Below are 19,990 nucleotides of genomic sequence, written 5' to 3'. Positions count from 1 at the left end.
GTACTCGGAAGCTTCATTTAAATTTTTTTTTTTTAAATACAAAATATTATCATTTTTCCAAAATTCTTTTTGTAAAAGCAGTCGCAAGGATGAAAGTTTAACGTGTCCAAAAATCAAAGAAAAATAAACTGTACATTTTTAAAAATAAACTTTTTTAGAAAAAATCTCGTTGAAAAGGGTGTTAAGCTCACTTTGCTAAATAAATTCGTATTTAATCGATTTATTAAAACATGAAATTTATTTTAAGTTCGTAAAATAGCTAAGTGCCTACGTTTCATGACGATTTGAAAATGGAGTGTGTGGAGTAAAATCTCGCTTTCCTATAGTCATTATGTCTCAAAATGACGCGATTTCGTCACAAAACATAAAACAAATTCTAATTCGAATTTCGAAAAAATCGCTTCGAGGTGCACTGGCTCTTGTCTAGATGCACCTATGTACCAAATTTCGTAACCGCCTGGGTCTATTAGCTTACACGCAACGCGAAAGAAACACACACAAACAGATTCTTTCTTTTATTATATGTAGAGATAAAATACAATGGTTACAAGCATTATTATTAGGCACATGCCTTCGTCATTATTAGGCTTAACACCTTCGTTCTTCCATCAAAACTAAAAATTAAGTTACAGAATATCAACAAAGACAAGACGTTAGGAACGCCACCTAACGGCGCAAACTATCAATTTATAATATCCTGCCCCACCCCATGTATTGCAAGTTCATCAATTAAATCTAACTAATTAATATTATGCAATACTTACTTATCAATTACAATAATAATCAATTATCAATACTAAAATTAATATTAAAAACATAATGAAAATACTACAATTAATATTAAAAACATAATGAAAATACTACATTAATACTACAATAATGGATAACAAAACAATAACTAATAATACTAATAATAAGAAGAAGAATATATAGAATTCTAAATGAAATATTAAAGTTCAAATTGTCTTATTTTCTCAGCATATAGTCCATTCTGAAAGTTCTAATGGATACAAAAGTTGTATTGGTCATTTCACTATACCAGATTTAAGTTTTACACCGCCCGATCGTATCTTACCGTCGCGTCCAATATAAGTTTCCACAATTTTGCCTAAATTCCACATATTTCTAAGCAACTTTTTGTCTCCGATCAAGACTACGTCATTCACCTTAAAGTTTCCTTTGTTGGCGTTATACAGTTTGCAGATTTTAAGTTTAGCAAATATTCGCTTTTCCCCCTTTTCCAGTAATGATCTAACAAATTTTGTCGATAGTTGTATTGTTTTATCATATTATTTCTATCTGCATTAACATTTGCATCATATTTTACCGGTGGTAAAGAAATCAAACGTTTCCCTACATTCTGTTAAAACAGTTCTCAGTTCTTCGGTTGAAAGAGATGACTTCCCAATTATTTTCTTGAGACTTGTTTTCACAGCTCTTACTAGACGTTCATAAAAGCCGCCCCACCAGGCTCCCATTTAATTGATAAATTTCCAGTGAATTCCAGTTTTCTCGAAAAATCCTCTAACTTCTTGATGGTTAATTTTCTTCCATATTTCCTTCAGTTCTAGATTTGCTCTTTTGAAAGTTTTCACATTATCGGAGTAAATAGTAGAACATATTCCGCGTCGTGAAATGAATCTTCGAAATGCAAGTAAAAACGTTTCTGTACTTAAATTAAATTAGGAGCTAGTTCTAAATCAATGGCTCTTGTGACTGCACACGTACATAATAAAATATAGTGGTTTCTTTGTTTTCCTTGTGAACAAGGAGCCAGCAAAGTCAATGCCAATCACATCGAATGAGGGAGATTTTTGAACACGATCTGCTGGAAGCGGAGCTGTGACTTGCACTGCAGGGCGAACCTTATATCGCCTGCATATTGAACATTTATTGAGCACAGATTTAAAGTTCGGCCTTCCTCTGAGAATCCAAAATTTGTTTCGTAATTCAGCCAGTGTGTCAGCTATTCCTGAATGTAGTACCTTATTGTGCGTGTCCATAATTAAGAGTTCTGCATACTTGTTCCCTCCAGGAATTAACCATGGGTGTTTTTCTTTCATTTCACATTTTGAAAATTGTAGTCTTCCTTTTATGCAGATCAGTTTGTTTAGTCTGCAGTCTGTTTATGCAGATCAGTTGAAGTTCCACTGACTTCGTTAGGTTCGACGACCAAGCAACTAGTTCGGATTACGGAGTTTGCTGGCTCAGCGCTCCATAATAAACAATGTGTTGCTCTCCTCATGCTAGACGTGGCGAAAGCTTTCGACCGCGTCTGGCATGAGGGACTTATCTCTAAATTGATTTTCTGTCAATTTGATAGAGAGCTATTACTTACGATACATTCGTTCATCACGAACAGGACATTTTATGTTTGTGTAAATGGTGCTGATTCCTGCAAAAATAATATTCGCAGTGATATTCCTCAAGGTTCGTTCCTAAGACCAACTGTTTAGTTATTTTATGCTGCAGATTTCCGTAAATACCACAGAACAACTCTATTTTGGCTTGCTATGCAGATGACACCGCGTTAGCTGTAAAATCTGCAAATGTAAATCATGCAGTCAGAAAACTTCAAGATCTTATTCCTTCTATTGAACAGTGCTGTGCACAATGGAAAATCCAAATTAATGCTTCAAAGTCACAGTTCTTGATCATTTGGAAACGCAAAACGAACGCTCCGATCAAAAAACAACTTTCTTTATTCAACGAAAGTGTTCCAGTGGTTTCAAAGGCCAAATATCTTGCCGTTTTATTTAATGACCGCCTTACTTGGACACATCATGTTAATAATGCGCGTGACAGGGCATTTAAAATCATCAAATGCTTATTCCCAATTACTGGGAAATACTCTTCACTGGACCTGAGCAAGAAGAGACTTATTTACCTCTCCGTTATCAGACCAGTCATGACTTACGCTCCGCCGGCATGGACAACTATCTCCGATAAGGAACTTAAGAAGCTTCAAGTGGTGCAAAGCAGATATCTTCGCATTATTACAAATGCCCACTTCTCTGTGCGTAACAAATGTCTTCACGCCGACCTTAAGATCGAACCGTTGGCGAAGTTTCTCAGAAAATGAACGCTTCTATCAGGAAGCACAATGTAATATAATGAAACCCTTTAAACTTTTCAGCTACGAGATGTTTCATGAGCACCGCCTTCTTCACCCTTTTGCGGCTTTCATGCTTAGGGATAACCAAAATTTTCCCACATAATGCTTTATTGTACTTTGGCATCTGTGCTCTGTCCAAATACTCTGCTGAATATGTGTTTATAGCATGATTTTAACTTCATCCTCATCACTTATTTAATGAAAAACCAATGGTTGTAAATATTGTGTATACAGTCTTCCAGTTCATGAGAAAAATTTGTATTTTATGTATTTTATCTTGTCTCCAGGACTCACTTTCACTTAGGCATTTCTGTCCTTGCATCGCTACTTGAAGCAGCCAAATGAAGATAGCCGGTATACAGCTTGCAGCTTCGCAAGCTAGACGCGGCGGCAATGGCAAACGGAACGGAACGAAACTTCGTTAGAGAGCCAGAGATTCTGACTTAGCGCATGTTTGCCATTTGGCTATACTCTCTCTAAGCTATTATTACGCTCAGCCGTGTTTCAGTCCTTCATAGCTTTGCCCGTTGCTTAACAGAAAGAGGTCAATTCCTTAGAAATTTGATAGCTTCGGCTATATTCGTTTTAGTTAAGTTTGATTTCTTAATACTCTTGAGTTCAAGCCCAAGTGGAGGCTTTTCTGTACGCTCTATGACAGGAGCCGACTGTAAATTCTTATTTTGAGAAATAAAGGGTAATCCCTTCTTGAGTTTACGTTTCTGTTTCCTGAGCTAAAGCGATTATTCGCTTACCAATTCTCGAGGTTCCACACACTTAGCTGTAAGAAAAAAGGTTGGAACCCAACAAGCTAGATGCATACTTTAGCAAGATACTTTACCCAAATCACAAATATTAGACCGCTATCTAGAGCGAATATTAGCAGTACATTTGGCCGTACAGAAATTTCGCGTGTATTTCAACAAGACACCATTAATGCTTATACAGACACGCGGAAGTAGTTCGCTTGTGTTCCGGAAAAAATTTGCCACCGACACTTATACGATGCACCCTTAATTTGCAAGAATACAATTTAATGTTTAAACGTATTCCTAGGAAAGAAAACGTTATAGCGAATGCTCTATCAAGAATTAAATCAAATGATAAGAGGAACAAAGGGAAAAGTGCATTGTTAACTTTAAAAAATTCAGATTGTTAAATATAGGAAATTTTACGCAGTAATGTTTTAGGTATTTTACGGCAGCATTATTATATAAAGGAAAATTTTTAGTATTAATATTTTAAGTTGTTAAACTGGTCACGGTAAAAAAAAATTATTTTAAAACACATAAAATACATAACCAATTTCAAAATTAACAACCTCACAAACACGAGAGAAGAAATACTCATACATATTGTTGCGGATTTTTATCTATTTAGCAATTTTTAGTAGAATTGTAATTAGAATTGCTTTATTTCCCAGTGTAATGCAGCGCGTGAATAAGCTACGCCGAAAAAATAAAAATACAGGAGCACGCGCATTTAATAAGTAGATATCTCGTAATTTAAATTTAAATTGAAATAATGCTTTTGTGTGTTAGCTGTAACTGTAATTCTAAGCTTTTTCTTTCCAGAAATCTCGAGAAATTACGACCACGCTTTTAAGAAACACGGTGGAGGAGGGCGCTGTGATCACGTACGATGGAGGCAGGATCTTGGAAGAGCTCCTGAATTTTCAAAGGTGTTTTCCAGAAAATCTTCATTTATTTAAGAAAATTTTCGCGAATATCCTCTGCATTGTCTCGTTCTCAAGGCCGGGAGTTCTCCTGTACCTGGGGGTCTTGTCTTCCTTGCAATCTTTTGCAGCACTAAGACGGAGCGTTCAGATAAGTAGAACTTCTTTTCTCTAAGCTAAATCAAATATCTGTCACTAAAGTACCTTTAAATTCATTTATTTATTATGATCATTATTATTATGCTCATTTTATTATGTTCTGGCATTAAATACTTAGTAATTGCTTTAAATCATGTGGTTCTTTTTTGGTTATCATCTCGTAGGGACGCTATCCTTATCAGTAGTGTTAGCACTACCCATTGGGGCCCCTTTGAGGAATTTCTCGAGAGGGAAAAAGACGATCTCGGGCCTCAATGAATGTATAGAGTTGTAGTTTTTGCTCCTCTAATCTATATTTCCTATCTATTTAAATTAAAAGCATATATTAATACAGTGTGCCTCAAATTGATAAAATAGTACACATACAATAAATTATGACCATTAACTTAATAAATAAACAAAATGCCTATTTTTTTAAAAAAAATTAATTAATATTAAAATAAAAAAAACTCCGTAATTTATTTACTTATTTATTTTTGTTGATATGTTCTCGCCTTGTTTTGGATTTATGATTTTATTTGATGGTGTTTTCTGAGTATATAAATATGTTGGAAACCGCAATAGATGATGTTACTTAGTTTTAATGTATAACTTTGCATGATATTATATGTATCTTGATCTTATGTGTCTTCAGTTACTGTGTCTCAAGGTAGAGGCTAATATTGGTTTCCATGTTAAAAAATAAAAGTTTAAATTTAAAAATTTTTAAATTTTAGTTTCCCTGTTATAGCAAAAGTTAGCTTCTAAACTTGACTTATACTGTTATGTGACTGGACCCCCAATATTTATTATTTTATTATTAATTTTCCCCCATCTTTACATCTATTCAGCTTTACAAAACACACTCATTACACACATCTGGAGGACTCTATTTAATGTAAATGATAACAACTTTGACTACACACATAAACACAATCGTGGGTTTTTTTTTTTTTTTTTAACAAAATTCTCTTACTTCCCTTCCTTTTCTTTCTATAGGCTTTTTTTTTAATTATAAATAAAAAAATTTTTTTTCCTCTCCATTACTTTTGGGCCATTTATTTTTTACTTTATTTTGTCCCATCTTTTCTTCCTGGCCTTTCGAACTCGTGTAAAATATACGAAGTTTCTTTTCACTCTCCTCTGAAATACGAAATTGCCCCCCTTTCTATATACCTTTCCTTCGCACCTATGCTTGATTTTTCGCCCATCGGTGCAGAAAGACTTAGCGGGTGCAACAAAAGACATCTGTCTACTTTGTCTGTCTGTCTGTCTGTCTCGAGAAATTACGAAAAGCTTCTCGTGACTGATAAACCCTCCAGCACGCGCGTATGCGCAAAATTTATGACAAATTCAGTTTTTAATGCACATTTTTCGCATATCAAACCTGAGACGTATGAAAATCATTGCTATTCCTCCTTTCTACCATTCCCCACGTCATGGAATGTGCCAACAGGAAGTCATTTGAACTTTTTTTTTTTTTTTAAATGGGCTTTTGTGCTACGTGCCAGCTTTTTCATAAAAGTTACGTGGTCGTGTTTTAAAATTCGGAAAATATTTTTTTCGCAAATATTTTGTAATTTTATGTTATTAATTGCGGTGCTACTTTGATAGACGGTTGCACAGATTTTGGCGATTTTTCTTTTGGCGAGTAACACGACTTATGGTAAACACATTGCTGGATAAGTTATTTATGATAACCGATATTTTGTTGTCATTTTATTTTAAAAATAATGCGTTTTATTATGCATAAAATCCGTGTTTTAAATATATTTTAAGGTTTCTAAATATTAAAAATCAATTTAATTTTCCATTTTTATTTGAAATAAAAATTTTATTGTTTATGATATTTTATGAAATTTTATGTTATGGATGATGTAATCAATGACGTCACTTTACTTTAAAAGTAATTGGTTTTAATATATATAAATTTAATGTTTTAAACATTATTTATGGTTGTTAAATATTAAAATACAATTTAATTTTGCATTTCCTAGGAAACATAATAAAATCATTTAAATGATTTTATTATGTATGATTATTTAAATAATTTTAATTCTAGGCGTGATGTAATCAGCTCTCTGATTGGTTATAGAATATTTGTGCATTAACGAGCTGTAATCAGCTAACATCTTCGAATTCTTTCAAAAATGTCTCCTTCAAGGATGAATGTTGTTTTTGATAAGAACCAAGAATTATTGGTACAGGAATCAAAAAATTGTCCTCTGAGACCTTATTTTGGCCAGCCTGGATTTCCTAATCAAAGATTTATTTATAAATTCTTACAAGGGTCAGAGGAAATTTATTTTAAATTTTTGGAGAAAACCTCGCTAATTGCTTCTTCAATGAAGTGCGAAAATGTAGATCACAGATGAAGATAATTAGAAGAGCCGATTGTGAGGACGGCCGTATATGGTATTGTGGTCATGTTGGAAGAAATAATCGCTGTAACGGTAAGAAAATATTAGTAACGGTAAGAATAATATAAAAATTCCTCCTTTTTTTTACCGACAATAAACTAATTTCTGTCATGATAGCTCTAGTGTACGACGCGTTCTTATTTACTTATTTTAAAGTATTTAATTTAAGTAATATTTTAATTCTTTTAAACGTTGGTATGATGGTTTTTAATTCGATATTTAATTTACGTAATGTTTTAATCCAATTAAACGTTGGCGCAATGTTTTTATAGCGGTATTTTTATTCTATTTCTGTGCTATATGAAAGTAATAATGTAACCTTTCTTTAGTATTTTATACTCGTAGTAAATGTATTTATTTACATTTGCTTGCCATCTTAAAAAACAACGTTTTCAACAAAACAAAAAAAAATTAATCCATTATTTTTAACGATATTTATTTTTTTAAAGTTTCGAATACTTTACTATGCGGAAAATAACGTAAAAACGGCGTTTTTCAAGATGGCTGACGATTGTAAAAACCGCGCCAACAATTGCGCCAAAGTAAATCGCCAAAAATCCGTGCAACCGTCTACAAAAGTACCACCTTAATTGCCGTGTATTATTTTAATTTGAATACATTTGCCTCTGTCAATTTTCTATCGGTTTTCATGGTAAAAAAATATGTGCAGCCAGCTGATTTTGCTCGGATTCTTCAAGAATTATCTGATGAAGAAAAGTAAGACAAACAAACCTTTGGATGGGAGAACAATAGCGATTTCCATTCCTTATTTTCTTTTATTTCTACTTTTTAGAAATAAATAAAAACATTAAAGTTAGTTTAAAGTGTGTTTTTATAACCAGTAAGAAGTAAATTTCCTTTCTTGTCTTTGATGAGTATTAAAATTAGCTTCGATTTTAAAATATAATTATTAAATAATAAATTTAAAATTTTCTATAATGAAATACATCATTACATTTCCATTTCACTTATTTATATTTGAATGTGATATCATTTGTATTTTGCAATAATAAGATTAATATTTTATTTCTTAACAAATTTATTATCAATAATCACTAATTTCTGTCGTTTTTCGTGCCCAAAACGGTAAAATAACGGATGTCGTAAAAAATACGACGCGCGCTTGCTCATGTAAAATTGCCAAGCGCGCTTGCTGGAAGGTTAAAAACCTTATAAAAGCAGGAGAAAAACATCTCAGTTCTTTAAATTTACTTACTTTTTGTTGTTGACTGTAGTGAATTTGCGGTGAGATCGGATTAGCTTTCGCTGAACTTTGAATTGTGTTCTATTTAACGTTTTAGTAGTTTAAAATATAACTGCTGTGTGATATTGTACGAATATCTGTGAGGGACAATTTTAACATTTTGTTTTATTTCTTGTAATAAGAATAAATTTTATTGACTTTTCATCGGACTTGTGCATTCAATCTATTACGAACCCGTACGCACGCAACACGTTTTGGTGTCAGGTGTGGGGTTTGAATGCCAGTCACAACAGCGATGGAAGAACAATTGAGGCAGCTCCTCACTGCTTTTGCTGCATTGCAAGAAACGATGGAAGCTGGCCAAGCATCCTTTAAAGAAGATATGAAAGATTCCGTTAAACAGGAGATGAAACCTAGCCAAGCATACGTTAAAGAAAAAGATGAAAGCTGGTCAAGTAACTTTTAAGGAAGAGATGAAAGCTGTTCAGGAATCTGTTAAAGAAACGATTGAAGCAGGTCAAGAGGAAATGAAAAGAGAAATTACCTGCGCAATAGAAAATGAATTCGAGGTTATGGAAGACAGAATAGAATAGACGCTATCGAAATTAAAATCGGACAAATTGAAGAAAACGTTTCTTCTATCAAACATCGAATAGAAGAGTGTGTCGGCTGTGGAGCAACGAATCGAAGAAAAAGTTTTAGCCGTCCAACAACAAACTGAAGGAAGAGTTTCTGCCGTTCAACAACAAATTGATGACAGGGTTTCTGCTGCCGTCGCCCAAGAAGTTGACAACTTAAAGAAGTGCATAGCGACAGCAGGAAACAATTCTAAAAGTTTTAAATTTCTACCCATGCCTACTTATCCCTTTCTGAAGCTATCCACATATGATGGGAAGACCTCCTGGCAAGTACATAAGACACAGTTTTCTATAGTGGCGGAAATAAATGGATGGCATCCTCAAGCTAAGGCCTGTCATCTCGCCGCTTTTCTGACAACAGACGCAGCGAATACCCTTCCCCAAAACAAAAGGCTAGATTTCAAATCTCTGTCCGGCGCGTTGGGGCTAAGCTTTGGCGAGAAATGTTTAAGAGACTACAGTAGACTTCAGTTAACATCCCGCCAACAGAAACACTCCAGGAGCTCGCCACTAATGTTGAAAAGCCGTCTCATCTCGCCTTTTCGGAATGCCCCAATCGCCAAATCCTGGGTGTGGAGAGTCATCATCCATCACCCTTTTAGTTCGGGCGCCACTGTAGTGACATTAGGTATTTTTTTAGAGCAGGAGAAATGAAAAATTAGCACTTGCCTTCGCCGGCAATAGAACCACGGACCTCTTGATACCGGCCCAGCGTACAGAACCACTACACCACGAAAAGAAGGTGGGGAGAAATAACTTATAAACCCATTTGAACGCCATCCTGTGTTACCCTCCAGACTGCGTCTGATGATAAAATTGACATAGATGGGAAGTTTAAAGTGAACATCAAGTTTGGAAGTTCCGTCTACTATAACACGCCATATGTGGCAGCTATTACCGATCCTTGCGTACTCGGATTGGACTTTTTAAGGAAATATAATGTTTCCTTGGAACAAACACAACAAACTGCTTTCAGCATCAGATGACATAACTATCCATCATCAGAAGGGATCCTCACCTGAACGGGTAGTTTACGATTTACATTCAAAAATAGCTGGTACTTTAAAAATATAGAGCAACTGTAATAAAGAAAGGTTCACAATATTTACACAAAATCTGCCATGCCTTTATACTGCTGACTCCCACGTGAGATTGCATATTTTTAAAATATGCCCACATTTTTGGAGAAAACAGATAGTATATAAAATGTTAGCATCAATTTCTACAGTGTCATAGCTGGATAATTCATTAGAAATCTCATTTGTTTTAAAATGCACTATGCGCAGTAATATTACATGCATAGTCCAGAAAACATTATTTTCAATTTATAAATTTTAAATTCTTTTTATAGAATAAGTTATAAAGATAAGCTTTTTCTCTTTGTATATGTATACATATATAAGCAAGGTTCATAGCCACATTTTAGTTTAAAAAATAAGCACCTATAAGCACTTTTCAAGCACATTTTGAGAAAAAAATAAGCACTTGTCTAATTACATTATACACAACTGCATAACCTTAAAAATTAGACTTGTAATTTAAAATAATGAGAAATGGAGTATTTATTAAGAGAGAATAAGCATTACCTCAACCATGGAAAATAATTACTTTTTTTTTTTTTAATTTTAAATAACAGTCCAATTTACAGAACTAGTTTACAACGAGAGGAAAAAAAAAAAACTATGCAGAACTAAACTATATTACACGATTTAATGATGAAATTTCAGTTCAAAATAGAGAAAATAAATAATAATAAGGAACATTTATTGTATTCGCTTGGAACCAAATAATAAATACAATTCATTTTTCCACTCATATTGATATTTAAATAATTTAAATCTAAATTCTGAACATTTTCTAAATTTTCATTGTATATCAGTTTTCCCTTAACAGATATTACAAGTAAAGTAATTTAAGTAAAAAAGAGGACTATTTCTGAAATCAGAAGACAGAAATTTGCTTCATGCAGTCATCCTTTAACAGTAAAAGCTTAACTAACCCGCATACTTGGAAATTGGCGAATATTCGGACATTCGAGCATAACTTAAAAAGAGGAGCGGAAGGGGGGTAGACTGTAGCCGCTCTTTAGATTTCTCCGCTAAATAAATGCTTTTGACATTTTGATATATGCATCATATAAAAATAAACCAATGTAACAGAAAAATATTCTGCTTAGCAAGCACAGTAAAACTCTTTTAAGTGTTCATAAACAAATCTCGGACAGAACATCAAAATTAATTATCTCTGCAAGATATCGCAAACGTTATTGCGCAATACGTGCGCCGTAATTCTTCCCTACGTGATATTACGCAATCGGAATCAACAGCTGCCGGTATTGGGAGAATAAAGAACTAAATAACTGGGGTGTTTTTCATTCTAATTTTCAAGAGACGGCGTTAAATTTTCGGAATATAATCATTCTTCGCTTGGGTTGGTAGACTGCCTATTCAATCCAGATTGGAAAGTGACAAAAAAAAAAAAAAAAAAAAAAAAGGGTCCGTGGCTTGTTTTGCAGCGAACTGTAACAGTTTCAATATTCGAGATTTTGTGGAGATAGGAGAGAACCTCCCAATCTTCGTACTGTATAATGTATTGGCCAAAAAAATGAAATTATTTTGACTATTCGATCGATGACTTTCCCTTTATTTAAGCCATTCCGAATATTATTCCTTAGAAAGCTAATCTGTGTTAAAACACAACCATTTTCGGAAGTTTACTCAGGGTTCGTACACATTTCCTTACATGAAAATTAAGGACTTTTAAGGACCATCAAAGAAAAAATTAAGGACCTATCAGGAAAAAAAAGAAAAAGAAAAAAACACGAATAGAATAAAGAATTATCCATTTAAGAAACTAACAGAAGTGTGTATTATGCACTATTATTAAATTCAATTTAATACTTAACATAAAACAATTTTGAAAATTAAACTAACTCGGATATGATGTTATGAAGTAGATAACATTAAATTAAGAACATAATTTCTTGAAAAACTTGTATAATTGTATTTCACACTAATAACAGCCACAGGTATTTTAGAGATTTACATGATTATTATTTAACTTATTTGATATTTATTTAAACACAGTCAACTACTATTATAATTGCAATGTAAGGATATTTTGCAGATTAAAATAACAGATTTGTAAACATACAATTTATTTCTTTGCTTTTTTGAAAGATACTAGAATAATAAACTATGCAATAAAAGATACAAAACATTTATGCTTTTTTAAAATCTGAAATTTTTTCAGATATTTTAACATCTAATTTATTTATGTTTATTTCCTTTTCTTTAACTATTCTTCTAAGTTCATTTGTTTTGATAAACAAATCAATGTTCCTGCTGGTCTCGGCTTCATCTGCTAAAAGCATCTATCGAAGCTGCTGCTGATCTTATTTCTTTATTAATTTCGATATTAAGAATACCTCCCGAAAATTTTATGTAATCAAATACTGTGCGTTGAGAAATGTATGATGAGTCACTTAAATTTTCAATTTCAACTGCTTTATTTACAGAGAAGCCCCTTTCCACAAAGGCCTGTCCATGTGACAAGATAAGAATCATCTTCACATTTTCCATACTTTAGAATAGTGAAAATCATGAAAATAAGAAGTGAGAAATGTGTCAAGAGAAAGATTTTGAGAATCAAAAGTATTTGGTGGTCGTGTGCTTAATGCATGATATAATTAAAGAAAATAAGAATAGACAATCTCCTATAACAAAAGAATATATTAGTACTAAATTACATTGCAGAGATCAACGCAGAGCTCGGAACACAGTTCATGCTACCGTCGCGTACAGTTGTCTGACGAGAAGTCTGAGTGAGTAATGACGTCGCTTTGCTGCTCCGATTAAGAACTGGATTTTACACGTAGCGCCATCTCATGAGTAGAAGTTGAAGTATCTGTCGGAACGCCACAGTACTCCCCCCCCCAAGTACCATCAGTACGTTATAAGTACTTTGGGTTAAATTTAACCTTTCTTCCAGATTTGGTAGTTTCAGGTTGCTCTTTAACGGGATGTAAGCTTTCTTCCGGGAGTGATGTTGATGAGGAAGTTGTTGGATCTTGCATTAGAAATGCTGGTTTGAGACGATCGATTCCAATCACTGATTGTTAGCCATTGCAGATGATGGTGAAATGTTTCGGTGTTCGTTTGACAACTTTGAATGGACCATCATATGAAGGTGTTAAAGTTGGCTTAATTGCATCGTTGCGCACGAATACGTGCGAAGATGTCTCAAGCGCAGGATGTACAAAATAGCTTGGCTGGTTATGCGAAGATGCTGGGGTTGGCGAGATATTGCTCATGGTCTCACGTAAACGTTGAAGGAATGTTGGAGGGTCAATAACTGGAGTAGATTCTGGGTGAAAGAATTCACCTGACAGACGGAGGGTTGCACCATATAACATTTCAGCACAAGTGCTACCAAAGTCTTCTTTGAATGCTGTGCGAAGAACAAGCAAGACTAGGGGTAAGGCTTCTGTCCAGTGTGTGCTACTGTGGCACTTCAGACCTTGTTTGAGAGATCGGTGAAAGCGTTCCACCATCCCATTTCCAGATGGATGGTATGGTGTTGTGCGAATATGGCGAATGCCAAGAAGAGAGATGAGGGATGCGAACAAGTGACATTGAAATTGTCGGCCTTGGTCAGTAGTGATGGTGGTAGGCATGCCAAATCTTGAAAGCCACTGGGAGATAAATGCTCGAGCTACAGTTTCAGCGGATATATTTTCAATAGGAATGGCTTCAGGCCATCTTGTGTACCGATCTATACAAGTGAGGAGGTAAGTGTAACCATTTGAAGGAGGCAATGGGCCAACCAAGTCTAAGTGCACATGATCAAAGCGTCTTGCTGGAAGGTTAAATTGTTGAATGGGGCTGTGAGTGTGACGGGATACTTTACACCGTTGACATCTAATACATGAACGAGTCCATTCTACGATGTCTTGATTCATTGCTGGCCAGACAAATCTGTCTGCGATCAGCTTTTTGGTGGCACGGATTCCAGGATGTGCCAAATTGTGCAAGGCATTAAACACTTCATGTCTAAAATTGACAGGAATATAGGGACGTATTCTATTGTTCTCTATGTCACAGTAAATTTTAAGCGTTGGATCAATGTGCAGCGGTTGTAACTGAAGGGAGGTTTGTGGATTTGAGATTAGGTTCTTGAGTTCCTCATCATGCAATTGAGCTTTTGCAATTTCAGAGAAATCTGGGGTAGTGAGGTTGATATTGTTTACCCGAGACAAGGCATCAGCGACACAATTATCAGTACCAGAGACATATCTGATATCTGTACTAAACTGGGAGATGAAATCCAGATGTCGAAGCTGACGAGGAGAACATGAGTCAGAGTTTTTTCTAAAAGCGAAGGTTAATGGTCGATGATCGGTGAAAATGATGAAGTCGTGTCCTTCCAAGTTGTGCCGGAAGTATTTAACAGCACAGTACACAGCAAGTAGCTCCCTGTCATATGTGCTGTATTTCCTTTCTGCAGTAGTAAGTTTTCTGGAGAAGAATGCCATTGGGGAAAGTCCTTTAGTGGTATGGGCTTGAAGCACTGCTCCTATGGCCGTGTCAGATGCATCTACCATTATAGAGAGCTGATCACTAGGTGAGTGATAAGAAAGTGTGGCTGCATTTGCCAGATCGTGTTTGCATTGCACGAATGCTGCAGATGCAGATTCAGTCCAAGGGACAGCTCGTTGATCGTTTTTTTTTTTTTTTTTGCTATTCTTCAGAAACTCATGTAGGCAGGCTTGTGTTTTTGCGGCATTTGGCAGAAAGCGTCGGTAGAAATTTAACATTGCTAGGAAACGCTTCAGTTCAGAGATAGTTTTGGGCTGAGGTAGGTCGTTAATTGCTTTGACTCTTTCCGGTAAAGGTTTGACTCCATTCTGGGTGATAAGACATCCAAGAAAGGAAACTGAGGGTTGACCAAGTACACATTTGGATGGATTTAGTTTTAATCCATGATCTTTAAGGCGAGTGAAAATCTGACGCAGATGTTGAAAATGTTTTTCCGCATCTGTAGATGCAACCAGGATATCATCAAAATATGGGATGCAGAAATCGAGGCCAGACAGTACTTGGTGTATGAAACGCTGAAATGTTTGGCCAGCATTGCGAAGGCCAAATGGTATATATAAATACTCAAAGAGACCAAATGGTGTAGTCACTGCGGTCTTGGGCACATCTTCAGCATGCACTGGGATCTGATGATATGCTCTGGCAAGATCGAGGGTAGAAAATATGTTTGTTCCATGAAAAAGATGGGTACAGTCTTGGATATGGGGGACTGGATATCTGTCAGGGACTGTGACGGCATTAAGTCGACGATAATCTCCACAAGGTCCCCAGTCACCATTAGACTTTTTAACCATGTGAAGTGGACTGGCCCATGGACTTTTAGATGGGCGAATGGTTCCCTGTGCTAGCATGAATTCAAATTCTTTGCGAGCAGCTTTTTGCATCTCTGGAGAAAGACGACGAGGCTTGGAAAATACAGGTGGGCCATGTGTTTCAATGTGATGATACACTTCTGGCTGATGAGTATGCTGACCTGATTTGGATGGGTTTAAAATGTCAGGGAATTCTGCTAATAACCGATGAAACCGTGTGCTGCCCGATACAACACTTATGTTGGTAGGGTACGTTCGATATGTGAGAAGCTTGGCCCTGTGATGTCAGCTGGGTTGTAGCATCAATTAAGCAATTATTCTTGACATCCACTAGAAGGTGGAAATGTGTCAAGAAGTCGACATCAATAATTGCTTGAGTTACATCCGCAATAATAAAAGGCCAGTTGAAAGTCCGGCGCAAGTTTAAATCAAGTGTCAATAGTTTGGTGCCGTAGGTTGCAATTTGGGTACCATTGGCTGCATACAGTACAAGTTTATTAAGTTGGTGAGCATTTGTTTTAGTTCTCGGGAGCACTGATATGTCAGCTCCAGTATCTACTAGAAAACATAACTGAGTTGAACGATCAGCCAGTACTATTCTGTCGATGTGGCGGACATTCTGTTGGCCAGCAGAAGACCGCCCATTTAGTTTCCCGCTTGTTCAAAAGTGCATGGAGGGGCACACGTGCGAGCTTGAGCGCCAAAATTCATATGATAAAAACATATTCCACTTGTGGGTTCTTTGTACTGCGTTCGAGTATTAAGACGAGATGGACTCCTGCTTCGGGCACGAAATTTGTTACGTGGGCCCTGATTTGATCGATTGTATCTCCGTGAAGCATGAAGACTTGTAGAGAGTTCAGATACTTTTTTGGTCAATTCAACCACTTGTTGTTCGAGGGATGAACTGGAAGGTGCAGCATTAGCAGCACTGACATAAGCTGGAGTAACAAGTTCATTAATTTTGTCAACCATTGCTGCTAAACGGGTTAGATCTTCATTGGAAGCAGCGAGAATTATTTGTATGTTATTAGGGAGACGCGAAAGCCATAATGACTTCAACAAGTCGTCACTAAAATGGCTTCCTGCCAGATCACGCATTCGTGACAGCAAGTATGAAAGTCGCTGATCTCCAAGTTCAAGTCCTTGTAGTAAAGTACGTATATTTGAAGATTCACTTTCTGAATAGATTTCAATGAGCCGCTGTTTCAGTTTGGAGTATTTATCACAATCAGGTGGTTTGAGAATTAAGTCATGCACTGAATTCAGAATATCAGACTGAATTGCTGCAACTACATGTTTGAATTTTGTAGAATCCTCACTAATGCGAGCGATAGAAAATTGTACTTCGATCTGAGCGAACCACAATGAAGGATTATTTTTCCAGAAAGGCGGTGGCTTCACCGCAACGCGTGTGATTTGTGGCTCTGGTGGAATATCGTCGGGCATACTGATAGATAATTTTCACTTTAATTAATAAACACTTAACAGCACAAATATCGTAGCATGAGGATACACTATTGATATTTTACCATGATAACAATAAATATTTTAACCATGCAGAAAAAATTTACGTAACGATACACACATAAATAATATTTTACCGAAATGCATTTGAAAAGAAACCCCTATTTGAGAAAAAAAATGATGCGTTCATTTTGTATTTCGCACACACAAAATCACCACTTCACACTGCTAAGGCACTTTCGAAGGAAAAAAGGAAATCACTCCTGTAGCACATGGGAAAAAATTCACTACTTTCGAACACTGAGGGAAGAATTTTGCCGTAGCACGTTGCAGAAAAATTACTGATGTAGCACATTTAGCGAAAATCACTATTGTATCACATTTGTCACAAAAGTTGAATGATCGAAGAATTATTGCACGACTGGCGAAGTCAGCGGAACGGAACAGATCACATTGATGATTTGCTGAAGCTCCTTGCGATGATGCGCACGACTTTGAAAAAAACACAAGCAATATATATCAATACTTCTAGAAATAATTGAAGGGGTACGTTGTAGCATACGTTTAATGTCCATATTCGTTGTTATTTTTAGTCAGTTCTTCAGAATGCCTTGGACGCACGTGGCTTAGGGTCGTTGAAAATCCATTCTCAGTAGCGTGCTCAGTCAAAAGATCACCACTTTTGGTGTCATGTGCTTAATGCATGATATAATTAAAGAAAATAAGAGTAGACAATCTCCTATAACAAAAGAATATATTAAGTACTAAATTACAATTTAAATTACATTGCAGAGATCAACGCAAAGCTCGGAACACAGTTCATGCTACCGTCGCGTACAGTTGTCTGACGAGAAGTCTGAGTGAGTAATGACGTCGCTTTGCTACTCCGATTAAGAACTGGATTTTACAAGGAGGTTAGAATAGAAGGAGGGAAGGTTCAACTCAAACGGTGAAGCTTGGCGGCCATCTTCCTGTTATCACCGTGACTTGTGCAAGGAAGTCTGTCATTGCAACATTTTTTTCTTTTCTTTTTGAAGCATGTCAGCTTGTATTGCATATGGATACATAAATAGATTCTCGAAAAAAAAAATCGGGGCATTATTTTTCACACGTAAGTATTAATTTTCTTTTTTTTTTATGTAATATGACAACTATGTCAAAAAATATCACAATGTCATGTGGTTTCCTTTCCAGATGTGAAAAAAAGGACTTAAAATAGGTTATTTAATATAACTATAATCAAAATATATTAAATACATTTTAATGTTTCTGTTTATAGCTGGTATCTTCGTTCCTTAAGATACAATGTTATATGGTAGGATTTAAATTGTATAATTTGAACGTTTTAGTTAATTCGTTTTATAACTTTCATGAAAAGTAAGAAATCAATTGTTACTATTTTTATTAATTGTAAAGGTGTTAAATAAAGCAATGCTTTTCTTTATATATTAATTATTATTCATTTTTTAAAGTTAAGATAAACTGTTCTGTTGTTAAAAATTTTTTGTATAAACTTACAAATTTCTGAGCAGTATAGTGATAAAATTAAGTAAAATATTTACACAATTGAACATGTGGAAAGATGTATCCAAAAACATATATAGGTGTATTTCTGTAATTCAACTTAATTAAAGGCAGTTTCTTTGAGATTAATAAATATGAAATGCGCATAAACTGAAATCAATGAATTCTGTTTTATCTTATCAAGATTTATTTTCTAACCTAAGCGAATCCGTGAAATATGCAGAAACATCATTTTTTAAAGGCTTTAATGTTATGCGCATGCATTTAGATTTCGAACTATTTCTTAACAATTTGCTGTACATAGTAAATTATGGATATCATCTTTATTACTTTAAAAACAAAAATTCAACAATAGCGGGGGATTTCATTATAAATTTAACATAATTTTACTGGAAAATAAATGCACGGAACAGCTTAGAAACACGTACATGTCACTGCCGTAATGCAATGTTTTGAAGTCACAAACATGGACGCCGCTTGTTCGGCGGAGTTTCATTCCCCGATAGTGGAGGAAACTGCGAACCCTCCCTCCTTCTATTCTAACCTCCTTGGGATTTTACATGTGGCGCCATCTCATGAGTAGAAGTTGAAGTATCTGTCGGAACGCCACAAGTAGAAAATTCATGTAAATTTGTCTTAACTACTTTGCCGAGAATCTCTCAAAACTGCCGCAGAATTTCATCACAATTATCTTGTAAAACACGTTTATTCCGCGTTAATACGGTTAAAACTATTTTCATTTTGTTCTGGGTTTTTTCTGGACTTTTAGCCATCAACTGTGGGTCTATACAAGATGCATTTCCAATAAGAGAATAATTTATTGGACATTTAGCCATAAAGTGTTGTACCACTGTTAAGACACCTTTTCAATGCAACACTTGCAGCTTGTGAAATGTCCTTCGTGCGGCATTTATCATTCATTAACTGCTCAGCAATGAATCCCAAATCAACTTTACTTTTATCATTATAACAATTTGGATCATTAAAATTAAATTTATAAAGATTTTCGGTACGATTCGGTTTCGAGGGCCGTAAAAAAATTGCAGCGAAAATGTACGCGCAAAAGCGCCAAATCTAGCAATGCGTCCATTTAACAGCGCGCCAAATCTAGCGTACGCGCTGATTTCAGATTGCGCAAGTTTATATAGTTCTATATTTCTTAAGACGCCATTGAAATACTAGTTTAATTTTTAAATTATTTTTTGATTTTAAATCCTTTTTTGATATCCTATGGATTTCACAATTTGGGAATTGCCCATGACGAAAAGTCGGCAATAGAATTTTGGGTAAAGTGCAGAATCACCCACTGCTTGACGCGTTTTTAAGAATTGCAAATACTCGGTATCCATGTGCACATCGACCTATTTTTACTTTAAAAAAATCCTAGAATTGCACAAAAATGG

Source organism: Stegodyphus dumicola, chromosome 6, assembly GCF_044657685.1.
Source record: "Stegodyphus dumicola isolate Sdum_Otavi_A_Nest chromosome 6, ASM4465768v1".
In the NCBI taxonomy this organism is placed as follows: domain Eukaryota; kingdom Metazoa; phylum Arthropoda; class Arachnida; order Araneae; family Eresidae; genus Stegodyphus; species Stegodyphus dumicola.
The sequence above is the reverse complement of the archived record's forward strand: the minus strand, read 5'-3'. Positions refer to the sequence as shown.